General features: G+C 36.7%; 1 long non-coding RNA gene across 2 annotated transcripts; it reads right to left on the bottom strand.

The window, feature by feature from the left end:
• Positions 1–5437: 5437 nt before the first annotated feature.
• LOC138147721 (uncharacterized) lies at positions 5438–10719 on the bottom strand. Of its 2 annotated transcripts, none has more exons than XR_011164870.1 (3): positions 10401–10719; positions 7081–7255; positions 5438–6006 (listed from the first exon to the last, which is right to left on the bottom strand). It is a non-coding gene; the product is annotated as an uncharacterized lncRNA (long non-coding RNA). The 2 variants fall into 2 exon arrangements; XR_011164871.1 differs by having other exon boundaries at positions 5996–6126.
• Positions 10720–16024: the final 5305 nt, after the last annotated feature.

The following is a 16024-nucleotide window of genomic DNA, read 5'->3' as shown; positions in this document are numbered from 1 at the left end:
GGAGATAGATTCCTCTGACCAGCTACATAGCCAGAAAAATTGTATTTTTAAAACTGGCTGGATTGGAAGAGTTTTGCTTTTTCCTAAATGCTCATTCCAGCTATGTCCAAAGGGTGAAAAATTCACCCACATCATGGATGCCATGAATTGAACCAATGAAAGGAGAAGGACTACCTTGCCCTGATCCTCTTCTCTTTTACTCAGCTCTTTAAAATGGGGTCTTTATGTTTGGTGTCATTTGTCCTCTTTCAGCTTGAGGTACAGGCAGTGATCCCCACCAAACCAGGAATTCAAGCCGTGGCAACCTCAGAGCTAGGATTGCAGGTAGGATGTTATAGCCAGCCAAGCAACCTGACAGAGCAGCCCTAAGAAGCCAAGGTGACTAAGACTAAAATCTGGAGGCGGGGAGCAGGGAATGGGGACTTGGAACTGGGACTGTGTTCTATAGGAACTAAGCTAAACTAGGAATCTAATACCTTTCCTCCACCCCAGAGAATGAAGTGAAGCAGCAGGGTAGAGGCAGGGAAGAGAGGTTCAGGTAGGGGAAATTATACCTATCACAAGTTCAAGGAGTAAATTTATATTTTTGTGATTATTCCTTTTGAAATAAATAAGCCTTTGTAAAAGATAATCCTACTGTTAATGGCTAAATGTAACTGTGTGCAGGGGACTTTGCCCTACATTTGAGATTACACCATCAGTAGGGATTGAAGCCAACAAGAATAGACACATACCCAAACCCCCTTAAGGATACCAGACAACCCTAGAAGGGAGATGAACTGTAATTTACCTGACCCTCCAGGCAGTGAGGGCCATGGTAATCAGGGTTATATATATATATATATATATATATATATATATATATATATATATATTACACATTATCATATGATCACTAAGTTATCATTGATTACTTTATTATTCTTTATTACATATTGGGGCAGCTAGGTGGCACAGTGAATATAGCACTGAGCCTGGAAACAGGAAGATTCATCTTCATGAATTCAAATCTAGACTCAGACACTTACTAACTGTGTGACCCTGGGCAAGTCACTTAACCTTGTTTGCCTCGGTTTCTCTGTAAAATAAGCTGGAGAAGGAAATGGCAAAACACTCCAATATCTTTGCTAAGAAAACCCAAAAATGGGGTAACAAAAAGTCTGAAACAGCAGAACAACAATTGTATTATTCATAATTATATATATATGTGTGTGGATATATAATATATATGCATTATATACATACACATATATACATATATGTGTGTATATACATATATATTTTATACACACATAAGTACCTTATAGTACACCAAGTCCAACCTCCTCATTTTAACAATAAAGAAAGAGGGTATGGAGATTAAGCTTACCCAAAGTCATATAAGCAGTACTTATCAGAGTTTGGATTTGAACCTATATCCTTGGGCTCCAGAACGAGTGTTCTTTCCATTGTAGCACAGTGGTTTCCATTTGGTACCTTTATTACTGTGGGCAAGTCACTTAACTTCTCAAAATTTCAGTATTCTCATCTACTAGAGCAATAGTCAATCAACAAACAATAAGTATCTCCTATATGCCAGGCACTATATACTAAGAACCGAGAATACAAAGAAAATAATAACATTTTCCTTCTCAGGAAGAAGGAAACATTTTCCTCCTCAGAAGAAGGCAGTTCCTTAAGCCAGAGGAATGAATCTTTAATGGTGGAGGTTCAGTTACTGCATAGATTTATAAGGGAAATATATTGGGGGAGAAGGCTTTCCTGGTACTCCTCAAATCACAATTTTTAAGTACATTTGTTGTTCAGTCATCTTCAGTCTTGTCTGACTCTTAGTGACCCCATTTTGGGTTTTCTTGGCAAAGATACTAGAGTGGCTTGCCATTTCCTTCTCCAGCTCAGATGAGGAAACTGAGGTAAACAGGATTAAATAAGTTGCCCATAGTCACAGCTGGTAAGTGTCTGAGGCCATATTTGAATTTAAGAAGGTGAATCTTCCTGACTTCAGGCCAGGATTTCTATTCACTGTAGTACCTAGCTGCCCTTAGCTACATTCTCCATCTACAATTAAGGCCAGACCTACTCTGAAAAATTATATGTTATAATTTTCTATAAAAAATATTATGATCTGTTCTTCAAAGGGCTTAGAAAAAATTTTCAGATAGTTAAATCTCCATGACATACCCTATTTCCAGTAAGTTAAGGGGAGGTGAAATTACAAAACTTCCATCTCTTCCCCCACTTTAGACAAGACTTTTCCTTTTTCAGTATCCATACAAGAGACAATGAAAAGAAGAATAAACAGAAAGGGTTGATTTGGTGGAAAGGGAAGCAAATATGTAATAAATGTCCCTTCTTCAAGGGGAGGACCCGCCAAAGAAAGAGGGACTGAGTTAGATGGTGCTAATCATGCAACTCCATGCTCTGGATCACCCCTGTCCCTTTGCTTTGGTAGGGAGGTTTCAGCTCTAATTACTTGGATGCTTTTTCCTCCCAGACTCTCAATTTTATTCTTTGTATATCTTTGTTTTTATATGTGTTTCTTGTAAGCTACAGATTGTGGGGTTTTATTTTCTTATCCAATCTGTCACTCTTTTTCATTTTATTGGATGTTTAATCTATTCACATTTAAAGTTATGAGAATTAGATTTATATTTTCCTCTATTTGTCTCTAATATTAAGAGTTTTTTTAAAGTTACAATTTTCCCTCTCCTATTGTAAACATAGCATGTGTATACTGTTAATGGTATACTATAAACACAACATGTCTCTTCAGTTACTTTAGTGTAATCTTTTTTCCAGTGATCCCTTTCCCACCAGATCTCTTTTCCTCACCTTTTTCCTAACACCTGGTTTTTAGTTTTTTCCCTCTTTTTCTTTTTTCATGTAACCAGGTAGAATCTTCCTTTCCTCTCCTTCAACTTGTTCTGTTTCTTAATTTTTAAAAATTTCCTTTTCTGGGGAGGCTAGGTGGTACAGTGAATAGAGCACCAGGCCTGGAGTCAGGAGAACCTGAGTTCAAATTTGGCCTCAGACACTTAACATTTACTAGCCGCGTGACCTTGGGCAAGTCACTTAACCCCAATTGCCCTGCCTTCCCCCCTCCAAAAAGAAAAAACAAAATTTTCCTTTTCTGTGATCCTTTCCAGAGATGATTTCTCTCCCTCACTCTCTTCACTATCTCATTTCCTCTTCTGTCCATGCTGGACTCTCATTCTCTGGTTTATGACTCCTATACTTTTCTTAACCCTCTCTATACCCTGCATTACTGATAGAATCAAAATTTATGAGATCCCATTTGGGGCTCTCCCCTCTATGCAACTTCTTTCCCTGCTTTGCTCCCTCTCCCTCCCCCTCCCCCCCCCCAGGCTTTTCCATTATGTCTCACTCCCAGAAAAATACCAAATTCCTATAGGTGATAGAGAGAGTACTGCCAAAGACAAGGATCTGTCTTTCCTTTGCTTCTCACCAACTCTTCCTCTCATGCAGGTATGGAGGACCAACTAATAATCTCCACCAATGAGGATAATCCTATGCAACTGAACTTTGAACCAGGAGGTACACTAATAAGTTTTCAACTAGACAAAATTAACTCTTCTTTGGAGAAATATGTTGTGAAAAGTCAACATTAAATGAGTTGCCTTTCATTAACATCATTTGTGTTGTTCTGAGTTTTTTATTTATTTGTTTCTTTGGGGGTTTTTGCACACTGATTTTCTGCCCATGGTTTTCACAGAGAATCATGGTAATGGGTTTGGTTTTTTCTGTCACATGGTAGGGAAGGATCTTGTTGTTATGGTTTGTGTGTGGTCTGTATGATAATACTCCATTCCAACAATAACTCCCTCATGATATGTTTCTCTGCTTCTTAAAAGGATTTGAGAAAAACCAATGAAGCAAAGTCATTTTAAGTCATTACTTAATTACTTAATCACAGAGGAACTTGCAAAAGATAACATGTTCCTTGAAATATTTAAAAAGGGATATAACTCAGGTCCTGAATTGTGCTATTTTTCATTCATCACTAGCTATGATGCAAGAGCACATCCAGGTGAATGCTTAAATACAGTTTGATGATGGCAAGTAGAAAAATGTTAAGACCCTTGGCCTAAGCAAACTAAAAGAACTCCAAGAAAAAATATTATTGATAACTTCTTTAAAATGTATATCATAAAACTATAACAAAGATATTGCCTTGAATAAGTGTTATCTTAATTAATATGTACATGATCATGCAGACTACCCAACTACCTATACAAATAGATACATTTATAAAAATTCATCTACCAAAGGGCTCACAAAAGAAGCTCCTTGGCCCTGAATCAATATATTCACCAACCTCCTCACTTAATAGATGAAGAGACTGAAATCTGAAGAGGGGAAGTGATTTGCCCAAGGCCACATGGAGTTAATGATGACCACACAGTCCATTCAGATGTCGTCAGCCCAGCATAAGTCAGAGGGGCGAAATAACCTTAGTAAGAAAAGTTCAATGATACTATTGTACCTTATATTTTTCTCTTCTTTTCTCTTCTCTCCTTCTTTGGAATCCTGCTGCACAAACAGCTGGGTGTTAAGGAATGTAAATACTCTAGAAATTCAAACTCGTCCATCTTCCTGAAGTCTTATTTCCTTTGTGATCATTAGAATATAATCACTCAATTCACTGGTTAGCCTCGATATTATTTCTATTTTATGGATATCATTATTGTTGGCTACTAGTTATTATATGCATATCTAATATATATTAGATAGTAAGATGATATTTAATGAGAGAGAGAAACAGAGAAACAGAGACAGAACTTATTATATGGAACAGAAAGATATGGCATCAGTGTTCCAAGTTTAAATTTCTACCCTGCCACACACTGTGACCTTGAGCAAACTACTTAACCTCCTGGTGGCTTAATTTATACATCTGCAAAATAGCACATTACCACCTACCTTATTTACAGAGAGGTTGAAGATTCACTTAAAGTACTAATTAGCAAGATTCTATCATTTTGGTAAAATTCTAACACAGCTGGAAATCTACGCAGCTGTGATTTATAGGACTTCTTACTGCTGAAATAAGTACTAATGCATAAAAAGGGAGAACTATCCAAGTGTAAAATTGGCAAAAATAATTTTCCCTTGGGCTGGATATAGAGCCATGTTAACTTTGTCTAGACCAGTTGCCTCATTGGGATTGAATTTGGTGCTAGGAGGTCAAGGTCATAGATATAAGTCCCATATGAATCCAGTAATTGCACAAGTACAAACCATGAAGTAGGCATGGACTGCATCCCTAAACATAGCCTTTGTATGTTCAACAAGAAGGCATGAACTATAGAAAGTGAACAGGACAGCACTACCCTTCACCACTTCTAAAAGAATAACTTAAAATTTATTTTCTCTTGTTGTTTGAGAAACTTCATCATTGCATTTTCAAAAGAAGACATTTTATTCTTTTAAAGAAAAAATTTATTCTGACCTTAATGAGCAGCAAAAATTTTCTCCAAATATCCATTATGTACATCTCCCATTTCTTTTTTTTAAAAAATATTTTTTTAGTTTTAGTTTTCAACATTTACTTTTATAAGATTTTGAGTTCTAAAATTTTCCCCCTCTTTTCCTACCCTCCAAAAGATGGCATGAAATCTGATATAGGCTATACATGTACAATTACATTAAACATATTTCTACATTAGTCATGTTGTAAAGAAGAATCAGAATCAAAGGGAAAAACCACGAGAAAGAAAGGAAAAAAAGAGGAAATAGTATGCTTTGATCTGCATTCAGAATCCGTAGTTCTTTCTCTGGATATGGATAGCATTTTCCATCCATGAGTCTTTTGGAATTGTCTTAGTTCATTGCATTGTTGAGAAGAGCTAAATCTATCACAGCTGGTCATCACACAATGTTGTTGTTACTGTGTACAACATTCTCCTGGTTCTGCTCACTTCACTCAGCATCCGTTCATATAAGGCTTTCCAGGTTTTTCTGAAATCTGCCTGCTCACCATTTCTTCTGAAACAATAGTATTCCATTACATTCATGTACCACAGCTTCTTCAGTCATTCCCCAATTGATGGGCATTCCCTCAGTTTTCAATTCTTTGCCACCACAAAAAGAGTACAGCTTGTATTTCTAAAGTATATAATAAATTCAACATGTTACTTTCAAAGTTTCCCTACTTGTTTTTCTCCCTCCCTTAACATCTGTCTGTCTTCTTCAGTGGATTTTTAAATGTTTCAATGTCCCTCCTCCTCCTCCTCCTCCTTCTATTAGTTCAAACAAATCAGTAAAGTTAGAAGCTAGATTTCTCATGCGAGTTAATGTTCTCTATGTAAAAGTAACTCCTACATTTTTACAAATTGAATACGCATCAATATTTCAGTGGCTCTATAATCACATCAAAGGTAATGATCCCAAGTCTTTTGTTTTCTAATCCTTGGGGATTTTTTTTCCCATCTTCTCCCACAAAGTCTCCACAGAGGATCTGCCTGAATTAAAAGCCATTCTCTGGTTCTTTCAATATTCTGTGGTTACCAATATAGTACTCAGGCTATCTATCAGTCATTCCTCACTCCAGGGGTATGCTGGAGCCAACTCAAACCAGCTCAGAAGAGCCAATTGTTAAATTTTCAGTGTGAGCATTTACACCTTGGAAATCACCAAACACTATCTATCAGAGCCTGATTCACTATTTTCTGATTATTCTAGATATAATAAAGTGATGGGGGAATTATTAATATAGATTAAACTTTAAAGTATCACCTGTTGCTTTTTTTTTGAGAGCCAACTGTTAAACATTTACCAACATACATCTGCTCACTCTCACTATATGACTAGCTCATTTCCTTTTCTGCCTGCATATTTCCTAGGTGATATGCATTATGTACCTTCTCAATATACAATTGTCTGTTAACACTCACCATGCATCCCATTATTACAATTTGGGTCACCTCAAAATCTGATTATTCAAAGATTTAACATCTTTCATCATTTAAGACAATGTAGCATCACCATAAAAAAAATGATAGCATTTAAAAGATGGAGTTTGGGGTAAGAAAATAGATGAGATCATTTAAAACACAGTACCATTTTCCAAATGCAGTATATCTCTTTCTCTCTTCCTCCTATTCAGGTCTAAGACCAGCTGTTCATTGCCCTTCTGCAGAGCCAATCCAAGACACATTCATTGCAGAAGCACGTGGACTGCCCAACTGCAGCAGTTGTCTTGACAATCAGTATTCTTTATCCATTTGGTTTGTATCTATTTACAGGTTACATATGAGAAGGAAAATGTGTCACAATGAGTCACAATAATTTTTAAACGTGAAGTGTGACTGAGTTCATTTATCTTTCCTATTTTCTATCTTTGTTTAAATATGTATCTTTTAAGAGTCAAAAAGAAAATGTACACAATGACTACAAAAAATGTAAATAAAATCAACATTGAAAAGCAACAGAAGTCTGGTCAAATACAACTGTCAACATTAATACCATATGATCAAAGTTAAAGGACACAGTTCTTCCTTTCAACAATTGCTAAATGAATTCTTTTCAGAGAATGTACTTTTTCATGGAAAGTTGTGGGGGTGTTTCTACCAGAAGTCTCTGTTGTGTCCAAACAAAACCTATTAAACATTTTAATAGATTTTTTTTCTGATGTATTTTGTTTTTACATTTTCTAGACTTCTTTTTCTTTCTCCCCTCCAAGAGAGTCATCTCTTAAAATAAATATTTTTAAAGAAGAAAATTTTTAAATGAAGAAAAGAAAAATTCAACAAAACAAATCAATAAATCTAAAAAATTTTTGACATTATATGCAGCGTTGCACACCCATGTACTCCCTGCATCTTTCACCTCTCAAAAGGAGTAAGGGGAGGTTACATATCTCTTCTTTGAGATCAGTCTCATACCTTGTAATTTGGAAACATTTGGGTCTTTTTTATGCTATTGTGGGGTTTGTTCTTTCTATTTGTGATGTTATGGTCATAGTGCAAGTAACTAATCCCAGCTAGGAATTTGGATAACATATATATTGTATTTTTTCTCTTTTGTCTTTTTCTTTTTTTTTTCTTTTTTAGAGGGGGGAAGGCAGGGCAATTGGGGTTAAGTGACTTGCCCAAGGTCACACAGCTAGTAAGTGTTAATTGTCTGAGGTTAGATTTGAACTCAAGTCCTCCTGACTCCAGGTCTAGAGCTCTATACACTGTGCCACCTAGCTGCCCCTATTTTTTCTTTAAAAGTTAAAATAAACAAACCTTAAAGGTAACTAGATGGCATCTTACAGTACAATGCACTGTATCTGGAATCAGGAAGACTGGAGTAACAATCCACCATCAGACACTTACTAGCTGTGTGACTCTGGGGAAGTCACTTCACCTCGGTCTGCCTCAGTTTTCTCAACTGTAAAATGGGGGTAATAATAGCACTACCTCACCAGGTTATGGTGGGGACCAAATGAGATAATATTTGTTAAGTGATTAGCATAGTGCCCAGCACAAAGTTCTAATTATTCTTGCACTTGTTTACTTCTTTCCTTCCTTCCTTTTGTTCTTTTCTTTTTTTTCTTCCTCTTTTTTCCTTCTTTCCTTCCTTCCTTCCTTCCCACACTGAAGGGAAATGTGGGTATAATAAAAAGAGAGCTGGATCTAGAAGAGATTTGAATTCAGATCCCAGCTTCATCATTTAATAGGTATAAGACTATAGGCAAGTTGCTTATCCTCCTTGAACCAGGGGTGTTTTTTTTCATTTGTTAAACAAGGCTAATAATAATCATGCCTCCTATAGTACTCATCCAATAGGATTGTTATGAGAATCAAGTGAGGTAATATATAAAACACTTTGCAGTGTATATGTCATCAATCATTTACGCAATTATATTTGCAAAGGCAAAAAAATGATCTTTCAGTCTCTGTTCTAACTATTCTCTTTGTTGTTTCAAAAGATGAGTTTGAGGCACATACATTTTCTTAATAAAATTACAGATTTCCCCAATTGCCCTCCAAAAAGAAAAAAAAACAAAAACAAAAATAAATAAATAAATAAACAAACAAACAAACAAACAAACAAACAAACAAACAAATAAATAAATAAATAAATCAAGTCACAGATGATAGGGCTGATGAAGTACTAAGTTTTATCCCCTAGGTCTACTCCTGGTGGCAGGTAGGTGGCCCAGTGAATAGAAACCCAGGCCTGAAGTCAGAAAGACTCACCTTCCTGAGTTCAAATCTGGCCTCAGACACTTACTAGCTATAAGAAACTACCACAGTTTCTTATCTGCAAAATGAACTGGAAAAAGATATGGTAAACAGCTCTAGTATCTTTGCCAAGTAAACCCTAAATGGAGTCTCAAAGAATCAGATACAACTGAAATGTCTGAACAACAGCTCTACTCTTGACATAAAGAGAAAGATAGTTCGACATTGATCTCTCAGGTGTTTCAAATTCCATCTACCAGGATCCAAATTATGGCAGGGATAGAAATGAGATTCCAGGGCTCTTGAAGGTTCCCCATTGTGAGAAAGTTTTTCAACTCTTCCTAGGCATGGATGCCCTATACTGCAGATAAGAGAACTTCACAAACACACAATCCAGTCCATTTGTAGAATCTGTAGTCAAGTTCCTCACTTTGCCAACAAACTCATACCTTAAGCCCACCCCAATCCTATCAGCAGTGTCAAGTTATGCCCAAATTCCTCTTTTTCTCACAGAAAGATGAAGATCTTTCTTTTTTTAACAGAGAAAATTTTCTTTCTTGAGTATACTCTAAGTTTTGCCTTGGAACCACACCCAGTGACACCTGAATCCTGGGGGACATAAAAATTCTGTTAAGTGGCTAAGTAGTAAGGGAATTCCCAGAATAATACTATAAGGAAGTTCCTGTGGTTCCATGACTCAGAGTGAAGGTAACAAAGCAAATGCTCAGTATTCACACTGACACAACCACTCTTTCTGCCTCATCAAGAGTAAGGAAACCTCAATTATCAAAGCACAATGCTTTCTCCATTGCTTTTGTACACCCTGGTAGGCAGACACCACATTAGTCCAAACATAAGCCTCTCTTTCATCACAAATCTGGTTTGTAAAAAAGCCTATAAGTAGCATAAAATTTCAATCTGATTGGGATCTAGATAGAATTTAAGTTTCATTGGTCTCCCCAGTCACAATAGAAGAAGTAGCAATAGCTCTGCCTCATGGGTCTCCCCCAACCCAACACACACATATTGGAGAAGCCTACACCAAACATCGCTCCTGTTGCTGCAAGAGAAGGAAGCAATTCTGTCTTCCTTGTATGCTCTGAGCAACCAACTGCACTCTTGTCCAAAGTCCCTTAATAATAGATTGCAAATGGCAAAAGCTATCAACACAGGTCCCTTCTCCCCATCCTCTGTCCTCTTTTGCAGTACCTCATTCCATTAGGCTTTTTTTTCCAACCTTGATCCCGCTTCTCACTCCATGTTGATACCTACAGGGAACAACAGAAAAAATAAGCAGCTGAGTTAATGCAACTTTAGTCCCTGGTACAACCTGTGCTACTTCAAAGGAAGAAATGTCCACACTACAAGACTGAGAAGTAGGTATCACATTTAGAGTTGCCTGCTACCAGGCTTCATTGATAATGAGATGGAGTATCTCCCTTTCCAGTTATTGTTGCCCTCTGCAGTGCAGGAAGGAGACATTCCAAATTCAGATAAATCCCTGCCTGCTTTAGGTCATTCTTCCTCACTAAACAGTATGTCAATGGATTTTGCCTCTTCCTGAACTCTCCCAAAGGTATCACTATAATTTCACTTGTCAGATTATCATTTAAATATGTATTTAGCATATTTATCAACATATTCCTGCCATATGTTAGTTTCCCTAGAGCTTTCCGATGATCTGGAATTCAGGCATCTGTGTTCTGTATTTAGTTTTGTCCTTGGGAAATGTAGATTCTTGGCATCTGGCAGTTAATAATATATAATAATAACTCATACACCATACAGACTCTTTCTCAGGAGCTTTAAGCACACTGCAGACATGAATCCATTTGTCAATGCAGCAGCCCTTTAAGGAGCTAGGATAAACTTCAGCTTATAAATGACAAAACTAAGTGTTACAGAACTAAGGGTTTCTTTCCTGTGAGATAATGGCATATCTGTAATGGGGTCTCCTAACCCAACCCTAGTAAAGTTCATTAGGGATACTCTCTTGGTTCTCTTCATTAAAAAAAAAAGTTATAGTGCTTTTGTGTGACTGTAAAAGCCAGGAGGGATGAAGGTATCAAATGGGTGATGTGGAACATTATAAAGTACAGGTGCTTCTCATCAGGGATTTTGACATTTTACTTTTTAAAGAGTATAGTAAAGATTGAAATCGGGGTATGGGTAAGTCTAGAAGTATAGCATCTGGCATTTACTAAGTTCTTAGCAAATATTTGCTTGCTGGAACCAAAATTTCTAATTAGGCAGAGTATAACACCTGGCCAGGGCACTTAAAAACACAGACCTTATTAGCTCCATTTGATGGTGGTGGTGATGGTAGTTATTTGGTTTAAATCTCTGAAGCTTTAGGGGTGGCTAGGTGGAGCAGTGAGTAGAGCACTGGCCCTGGAGTCAGGAGGACCCTGAGTTCGGTTCTAACCTTATGCACTTAACACCCACACAAAATAACTAGCTGCGTAACCTTACTTAACCCCAATTTCCCCCCAAAAGGCAAAAAAAAAAAAATTAAATCTCTGAAGCTTTAAGAGTTTCAGGGCTCAGTCTCCAAAGCGATAAGCAAAGTAGGAGACTTAGAATATATTCAGACCACAATCTTGTCTGAGTAACTAGCTTGGCTGAATCAGTCACTAAGAAATACTATGGTAGGTCTCACATAGCCTCTTTAACATTACTACTATGGAATATAATGCTATTTGCACAGTTCCTGAGTTTTGTTGGGGAAGATTACATAGTACAATCCCAAGTGGGAAGAGGGTGACAGATGCACTTTTCAGTGACATTTCCTTCTGACTAATCTTCTACTTGCCAGCCAGAAAGAAACAATGGATTTTTCTCTCCAAGCATCTCTCCTTTTCCCTCCTGAAAAGTTAAGATTCCCACAGTAATAGCTTGAACAATAGCAGAAGAATGCCTTTCACACTAGGGCCCATTCAGGTTTACTCCTTTGAGCTGGGGTCTTAGTCTTGCTTGTCATTGTCTCCTGTTGAAATCTGGGGTCTAAGAAAAGGAGATTCGGTAAAGTGGCTTGAAAACATAATATGAAATTCCATGAATAAAAGCTTCTCTATAGCTTTAGAGATCTAGCCAGGAGGGTCTCTCATGAACCAGTAGCAGAGATCAAAGAGTGATCATGGTCTTTTCAAAAAAGTGCTGATATAGAAATGTTGCAGTAATTAAAATGCTAAAAAAGAAGATATGGAAGAATAGTACAAATTGTATGGGCTTCAGTTCATACTATTCATTTATCTGTTTTATATAAGAACAAGGTTAGAAATATCTACATTTAGAGCTGAAAGTATAAAATTCAGCTGTATAAATTATATTAATGTTAATTGGAAGTAATCTAGTTCATTAAAGAGAGCATTCTCTCCTCCCCCCCCAACATTCTAAAAATAACAATGCCCAAAAGGATATAGTGAGAACTTTGGCCAACTTGATTTTTTAAATAAAAGTTTATTGAAGTCTTTTGGGTTTTGCATTGCAATAATTCCCAGTTATCTCCCTGGCCCCAAACTGGACCATCCTTTATAAAAACAAAAGTTAAGCCAAAGCAATCAACTTTATGCCAACAATCTGACAGTGTGGGCAATATCCTGAGGGAGCTGAGTTGTCTCCCCTCCAGTGTCCGCTAAGGAAGCTATGCTTCATTATCTCTACTTTTAGGCCTATAGTGGTATTCAGTTATTCCAAACAGCTCATGTTTTTATTTGCATTGTTGAGGTCATTGTGTATTCTTCTAATTCTGCTCATTTCACTCAATATTAGTCCATATAAGTCTTCCCATGGTTCACTTCAGTTCTCCTATTTGACATTACTTGCTGCACAAAAATATTCCACTCCATTCAGACACCATAGTTGGCTATTGCCCAACTAATGGGTATACACTTTATTTCTGGATTTTTACTACCACAAAAGTGCTACTATGAAGGTTTTGATAAATATCAAAACTTTATTCTTGGCTTTTACTCCTATTTGATTTAAAAGCTGTTCACAATAGAGTCAACTAGGTTGTATAGTAGACTTGAAATCAGAAAGATGTCAGTTTGAATATTGTCTCAGTCATTTACTAATTGTGTGACCCTGGGCAAGTCACTTAACCTTCTAACCCTCAGTTTCCTCATCTGTAAAAGAGGGATGATAATATAGTACCCAACTCACTGGACTGTTGTAAGGATCAAATAAAGTAACTTATAGAAAGTGCTTTACAAACCTTAAAATTCTATATCAATGCTATCTATTATTATGACACATAAATTTAGCATACATGTCCCTTAAAGGTTTTTTTTTATGTCATTTCACTTTTTCTTTCCATCAATCCTTCAAACAATGAAAAAAAGCAGCAGCAGGGACTGAAAAAAATTTGAAAGGCAACTGTCTTCTGTAAAAAGATACAAGGTCAAACTCCAAGGGGTTCCTATCTCCAGGAGTGTTTGCCATTATAGAACTAAAGCAAATTGCCGGTGCTTTTATGCATTAATTTTCTTTATCCTTCTTTGTTTTGGTTGTAGGGCCTTTCCTAGTGATTTTACAAGATACCTGCTGTGTTCCTGCTGATTCATTCCCCTTGCCTGAGAAAGTAGAATGTGAAAAGTCTGCTTCCCTTCAGCATGTCCTTACCTAGGGGACACATCCTGAGTGATTAATTGCAGGTCTCTTTCAACTACTGCACTTCTTATGCCTCAAGTAGTTTGGTATTAATTACAACAAAGTTATCCTTTCAAATGAGAAAAGCTGACAAGTACCTTTGGGGTTTCTTTAGATCTTAAAACTATTTGTCCAAATCTGAATCTGAACCTATGGAAATTGGCTTTCCAAAAATTAATACACCTAACTTGTTGATTTTTTTCAAATCATGAAAATTTCCCCCCAAATCCTGGTGACCTTTAGAAGAGCCTCAGAAATAGGGTATATCATTCAGTTGAAAGAACAGACATTTTCACTTTTTACAAAAGTAAGAATACTGTTTAATATACTCCTCTATTATAATATATTAAGGTCCTTGAGGTCAGTAACTGTCACATTTTTCCCCAGTGACCAACACTGTGCCTTACACACATAATAGACACATAATAAATGGTAATTGAATTGAATGCAAATGAATTGAATTGAATGATTTGATGAATGTGATGAATCCAATGAATGTGACTTGATTAGAGACAAAGGATCTTAGGATAGTTATCAATTAATAGTTACTCTATTCATTTGCAACCAGCCTTTCTTATTCATGATTTTTCTAAGTATAATCTTTCATCTCTTCTGTTGACTTTTTTAGTCTCTGCCTCGATACCGAATGTACAATGACCAAAATGAATGATACATCAAGAAGGTAGGGAAGATAGAGTTTACAGAATGTATGTGTATAATAATGAAATAGACACTGCATACTCTATACTTTACAGACTCCCCTCTACCCACCATGTTCCTCCTCTCACCCCCATCTTCCTTCTATTTTCCTTGCTCTTCTCCTCAATGAACCGGGCCTAAATGTATTCTGACAGAGTTGATTGAATCCTTATTCTGCTATTTTGTTTTTTCCAAGGTGTATGACCTTCATTTTGAACTAAAACATGACCTGGAAGTCTAATATCTCCTCCCAAATCCTCTACTTTCAAAGATGCTATGCAGATCTTCTTAAACAGGAAAAAGGTAGACAGTGATGGGGACTAGTGGCAATTGACAAGAATTTGAGGGAGGAGTGGTGCAGAAGAGGAATAATCTTACCAAATTCAGAAACCAAAGGACAAACAGTTCAAGGATGAGTATTTTTGCAATGGTTAACAGACTTTTATTTGTACTCTCAGTTTAGTTATCCAGAATCTGATTTGCCTTATAAATACATTGAACCCTTTCTAACTGAAGAAATATTAATGTAACGAACTAGAGATTGAATGAATCTTTGATTCTCACACAAGTCTAAAAACTCTAGAAGTCCTTGGACTCCTTCTATACTGTGAATAGACAAAAATTATAAACAGGTCTAAATTTTTGCCTCTTTCCAATTAATTTAAACACTGAAGCAAATGACAGAAACATAAATATTATGGAACTAACTGGACAAGTCACTTCACTTTGTTGAGTCCAAGTTTCTTCAGCTATAAATAATAATAATAATAGCTTACATTTATATAACACTCTGAAATTTGCAAAGCACTTTGCAAATACTATCTCATTTATCCCCAAAATGATCTTGAGAGTTAGGTGCTATTATTATCGCCATTTTACAGATGAAGAAACTGAGGCAGACAGAGTTGAAGTGACTTGCCCAGGGTCACACAGCTAGTAAGTATCTGAGGCTGAATTTGAGTCAAGATCCCCTTGCCTCCACATCCAGCACTATCACCTAGATTCTATAAAAAGAGGAAAATGACATCTAAAGCCCCTTCCAGCTCAAAGAGCCTATATTACTCAAGAATCCTGGTAAAGTTGAATACTAGCCAGTTCACTCTGTTTCAGACATATTCTCTGCCCTTAAGGCTGTAGATTGTATTACACCAGCACACTATGCCAGTTAAACTATTTTTGCTTGCCAGAGGAAATATTTGAACCTGGGGGCCAGGATTAGGGTTAGGGCTCTGGCTCACTGCACCCACCTGGAATTGCTCCAGGAAAATGTCCCAGAATCATCATGGTATAGCTCACGTTTAGATTTCCTTAAATGTGAATGATAGTATCCCCGGCTCCTTGTATAAGGGCTCAAAGTATCAAATGTAAGCAAAGCACAAGAGAGCCTTTATTTAACTCCCTAAAAGTAAGAAACAAATGATTCAAAGGAGCCCTTGAACAGATACAGAAAGCACATCAAGTATTCAAATGGTCTATCAGTTCAC

This window comes from Petaurus breviceps, unplaced genomic scaffold, assembly GCF_028583685.1.
Source record: "Petaurus breviceps papuanus isolate PSGF00001 unplaced genomic scaffold, PetGlider_PUasm1.0 90804, whole genome shotgun sequence".
Classification (NCBI taxonomy): domain Eukaryota; kingdom Metazoa; phylum Chordata; class Mammalia; order Diprotodontia; family Petauridae; genus Petaurus; species Petaurus breviceps.
The sequence above is the reverse complement of the archived record's forward strand: the minus strand, read 5'-3'. Positions and strand labels throughout refer to the sequence as shown.